Below are 6,000 nucleotides of genomic sequence, written 5' to 3' on the forward strand. Positions count from 1 at the left end.
AGACCTTCACTACATTCAAGGAGGCCATTTCATTATTATTATTAAGATGCATTAACACATTGTCACACTTGATTGAGGTATTCTATACCAGGGCTAGCTATTGAAGCTTTCCAGCTTGAGAATTGTTGTGGACGGAAACACAAAAGATAAAAGTTGGCATTTTCTTTGATCTGCTCAGGGTGTCTGACTACATTTTCACTGTCTAAAAATTGTATCCGATTGAGCATTAACTTAGAAAAGAGCAATATGAGAGACTAATATTTCAGAGATATTTTTTCATGTTGAGGCAGATTAGCAAGGAAACATCCAGGAGTTCTGTCTCCTCCCTGGCCAGTGTTCCTTGGGAGTAATTAGTGGTCAGTTTAGAGTTAAGGCTTCTCAGGCCAGTCCTAACCAAACTGAGCCATCGACATCTTGAAACCTCTTAAGGCATTGGTCTCATCTTGGTGTAAAAAACTCCTACTTAAGATTTCATGTATACACATTGCATCTCATACGTATTCTTAAAACAATTGGATAGCTGCTTAGTCCAGGTGTCTCACATCTATAATCCTAGCTACTTAGGGGCTGAAATCTGAGGATAGTGGTTCAGAGCTAGCTTGAGCAGGAAAGTCTGTAAGATTATTTGTTTATTAAATACATATATATATATATATATATAATTGTAAAGATAATGTACAGAGGAGTTACAGTTACATGAGTTAGCTACTGAGTACATCTCCTATTGAGCATTTTTACCCCCTCCTTTGTTTTTCCCCTCCCTCCCTTCCCTTCCTACCTCCCCAATTCATCCCTTCCCCCCACCCTGAAGTTGTAAAGTTCATTTTCAGCATAGTGTCTTGTATAATGGGTCAATCTGTATCATTTCAGCATTTTGTTATTTCCCTTTCCTTCACCAAATTAGAAAATTGTATATACAAGAGGCAGGGCCCAGAATCAAATACAGTGAAAAACAGGGGTATACCATGGGGGAAGAACATACAAAACAAACAAAAAAGAATCACATAGTACATTATAAGTACATTAAAAACAACAGCAAGAAAGATAAAACCTCTTGTGTCCCTATCTTGGCTAAGATATGGAACCAACCCAGAGAACCCTCAGTAGATGAATGGATCAAGAAAATGTAGTATATATACACAATGGAATTCTATGCCTCCATCAGAAAGAATGACATTGCCCCATTTGTTAGGAAATGCAAAGACTTGGAAAAAATTATATTAAGTGAAGTAAGCCAGGCCCAAAGGAACATAGATCCCATGGTTTCCCTTATTTGCAGTAACTAGTATATGTCTAGGACAAGCAGAAAAGGTCAAAAGCTATGTACATGTGACCTTATAAGTTATAAGATTCTTATCTCCAATTAACTACCCAAAACAGGGTAGAAGTAAAAGTGTGACTCAAGAGGTAGAGCAGTAGCTTTGAGTAAAACAAGGTCAGGGACAGTGCCCAGGCACTGAGTTCAAGACCAAGGACTGGCACACACACACACACACACACACACACACACACACACACACACACACACACACACACACACACACACACACACACACACACACACACACACACACACACACACACACACACACACACACACACACACACACACACACACACACACACACACACACACACACACACACACACACACACACACACACACACACACACACACACACACACACACACCCTCAGATCAACTATTGGATGACAACCTTGTATAAGTACAGCTTCCTTCCAGAAACCAAATTCCCTAAAATAAGCCCACACTCATTTCCATGAACTGCTGTCTAAATCCTAGGAAGCTGTAATTTCTTAACAACATGGTTAGCTACTTTAAAAATGCCCCCCAAACACCACGCCCAGCCTGCCTCTTTCAAATTCCTTGTTTTGCCACTTTGCCTGAACATATGTGTCTTCATTCAGTTCTTGATTGTACACACCAAGTATTTCAACTCTTCACCTGTAACACCACCTCACCAGGTGAAGATAGAACTAAATATACAAAGCTTATTTGATTTTGAATTTAAACTCCTTGGAGAAGAAAATTCCTTTTTATTGTACATGATACACACACACACACACACACACACACACACACACATAGTAATACCTATCCTCCCCTTTCCCACTTTATATCCCTTGGAATATGCTGTCGTTGCATTTTTATTAATATGTTGTTGCTTTACCAGAAAAGAATATCATGAGGGTAGATAATTTGAGAAATGCTTTGCTTCCATATCCCCATATCCATCATACTTGTTTTGGACATTCCCATTTATTTGCATTTACTGACATAAATCTGAAGCAAAGGTAAATTAAGTGAATTACCTCAAAGATACCAGATTTTAGATTTTGTAGATGCACACCATACAATTTGAGTTTGCTGTCTGTGTGAAATAATAATTTAGTTTTGTTTGCTGATATTCAGTCAGGCTGGTAAACGCTAAGCCTATTAAACCCATTGCACTGTGAGTTTCAATTGACTATGGATAAAGCTAGGTACTAATAAAATCTAAACATTCATGTAGTATTTTATGGTAGAAAACTTTTATTTTCCCCATATAGATTGGCAAAACAATGATGGAACGGGTATAAAACTAATTTGAGAAGCTACCTTCTAAGTGAAAATGGATCCCATAATTTTAATCTTCATAGTCCTTTAAGGAGTCATTTCTAATTAACAAAATGACCATTAAACAATACATTTGTATATTTCACCTACTTCAGCACTTTCCTGAAAGAAACTTTACCCTAAATACATTGGACGTAGGAATGAAAAATCCCCAATGTTTAAATCACCTAGGGAATCAGGGGTAAATTGCCTAATTTTTGTAGGTACATTAAGGCAAGTTATTAGGGAACCATTATGTGGTAGAACACTATTAATATGTCTCCAAAGGCAATCTCCTTCCACTAGCTTTATTGAACCTCTCAATAAATTCCACAGCAAGTGATGCCAATTACAAGTTATTCCAGAAAACACATTTATATAAAATTCCAGAGACATGGTGCAATAGGAAGGAATAAACACACTTTTCTTCTTAAAACACCCTTTTGGAAAACCTGATTCATCCCAAGAAAGGAATCTAAGTTCAGATGAAGAATGGAATTCTTCCCAATATTTTAACTCTCCCTCTAGCCTTATTTGTGTTTTCCTCTGTGTTCAGTGCTTGTAAGAAAATGTTGTCTATTCTTTTTTTGATTTTTTTAAAATTCACATACATCATTCAAAGGGAGTGAGGTTCATTGTGTCATTCCCAGATATCTACACAATATATTTTAATTAGTTTCACCTCCTCTATTACTCTTTTTATTTTTTATTTTTTTGGGTCCGGTCGTGGGGCCTGAACTCTGGGCCTGGGCGCTGTCCCTCAGCTCTTCAGCTCAAGGCTAGCGCTCTACCACTTGAGCCACAGCGCCACTTCCGGCTTTTTCTTTTAGCTTATGTGGTGCTGAGGAATCGAACCCAGGGCCTTGAGCATGCAAGGCAAGTGCTCTACCTTTGAGCCACCTTCCCAGCCCCCCTCTATTACTCTTTTCTACCTTTTCCCTCTTCCTTAAGCAATTTCAACAAGTTTCATTGTCCTATTTTCGTACATGTAAACAATGCACTTAAACAATGTACATCCTCTTTTACCTTCTAAGTTAGCACACCCTTTCCACTAGTAACTGCAACCTCAGAGCCAAATTTTATTTCAAAAATTTGTCAAGGCCAGACAGAACACATAGCAAGATTCCAGCCCCCCTAAATTAAATCAAAAGAGAAAAAAACTGCAGTTAGCCTATAGATTTCTTGGTGTCTTTATTATGTTGACATATTATGCATTTATAACAACAGGCATTTTTGCAGCTTATTTTCCATATGGCTTTCCAAAACATGAGTGTAATACAACAGTTTAAATGTAGCAGAATATCGAACATATTAAACAAAATGTAGTATATTTAATATATTTAGTAATAAATGTGAGAACAAAATACTCACAAATTTAGGGATTCTAACTCAAAACACTTATATCATAAAAGCTTTGGAAAAAAGAAACTTAGCCTCAGTTTAAACAGCCATAAAATGATAGGCACAATGCTAAAATAGCTTACTTCAGAGTTGAACGTCAAATATATATGCTATGCTTTGGAAAATGCAGGCTTGCTAAAATGTGAAGTATGTTTATGGTGCTTTAATTTTATAATTTTAGCTAAATGATTGACTTAAACTGAAATACAGGTAGCATAATTTCGACAAGTTTTCCCCCAAATTCCTAATTTATTTATATCAGCAATGGAACTTGAACTCAGGGACAGGGTCTCTTGAAAAGCATTTTTGTTTATGAATGATGAGGTACTACTTGAGCCATGCCTCTATTTCCACCCTTATCCTGGTTAATTTGAGATAAGAGTTTCAAGTATTAGTCTTCAAGGACTAGCTCTGAACCGTGATCCAATGATCTCAACCTCTTGAGTAGCTAGGATTACAGGCATGAGCCACTGGAGCCCAGCAAAACTAATGTTTTTAGATAGTGATGTGTCAGATAATAAAACAGTCCTTTTCAAAACACTGGAAATTGTGGTAGTCACATTTCAATTATTTTCTTCAGCAGGGAAATTGGATAATTAATTTTATTGTACACTATTTCTCCTATGGTGAAACTAATTTGAAAATACCAAAATAGTTTACAGTATACTGTAAACATAACAAAAAGACAGATTGAAGATAGATATTAGCTTTCCTTGAGCTAATTGAACATTTTTGTCTACAAGAAGTTACTAAAGCAAAATAATTGGACTTATATATTAAAGAAAAAAAGATACAGTCTCATTATAAATACATATGTTTATTGTTTAAAAGTAAATGTAATTGGTTAGGAAGGCTAAAGATATCACTCAGTGGAAAAGTGTAAGACATAATTAATGGTAGTCCCATTTTTCAAAAACTAAAGAAGAAATAGAAGTTAAACTGAAAACTAAATTTGTAAGAAATCATTATTTGTGGTCCATTTTCAAAAGTAGGTAAATGACCTGACCTCAAGTTAAAAACAATACTAGGGGCTTGCTTGCTGAGTGGCAACTGTAAAGTTCATGTATCTAGAAATTCCCTATGTTCTCAGAATACCAGGAAGAAGTGCCAACTAACAAAGAAGAACAAATAAAATACTATTATAAAGAATAAAAAGTTAAACTGGGAACAGAAATGGAAAGGTATCTTATTTAAAAAATAAATAAATAAGTAAAACTTAGAAGCTGAACACTAGTGGCTCAGGCTCGTAATCCTAGCTACTCAGGAGGCTGAGATCTGAGGATCATGGTTCCAAGCCATCCTGGACAGGAAAATCTGTGAGACTCTTATCTCCAATAAACCATTCAAAAATGTGAGTAGTGGTGCTGTGGCTCAAGTGGTAGAGTTCTCATCTTACCAAAAGGAGCTCAGGAACAGCTCCCAGACCCAGAGTTCAAGCCCAGGACTGGCAAAAATAAATAAATACTAAAATACTAAAAATAAAACTTAGGCTATGTCCTGGATGATTTACAACCCATAATACTCAGCCAGGGTGAGGGTGCTGGCAGGATAAAATGTTTGCTGTGATTGCTCTGCATGTGCCTGTCTGTCCATCACATACCCAATTTGTAAGCCCTGCATTAAAGTCTCACTTCTGCTGTATTTTATGTCATTGACTTCATTCTTTGAGTTTGTGCAGTGATATGTTTCTTAAAGAAAGCACTTACCTGGCATGCCTGAGGCTCTGGGTTCTATCCCTAGCAAGTACACACACACACACACACACACACTCTCTCTCTCTCTCTCTCTCTCTCTCTCTCTCTCTCTCTCTCTCTCTCTCTCTCTCTCTCTCTCTCTCTCTCTCTCTCTCTCTCTCTCTCTCTCTCTCTCTCTCTCTCTCTCTCACTCACAATTCCTTTTTTTTTTTTTCCAGTCTGGTCGTGGGGTCTGAACTCTGGGCCTGGGCACTGTCCCTCAGCTCTTCAGCTCAAGGCTAGCGCTCC

The sequence above is a fragment of the Dipodomys merriami genome, unplaced genomic scaffold (assembly GCF_024711535.1).
Source record: "Dipodomys merriami isolate MVZ:Mamm:240054 unplaced genomic scaffold, mDipMer1.0.p SCAF_13, whole genome shotgun sequence".
In the NCBI taxonomy this organism is placed as follows: Eukaryota; Metazoa; Chordata; class Mammalia; order Rodentia; family Heteromyidae; genus Dipodomys; species Dipodomys merriami.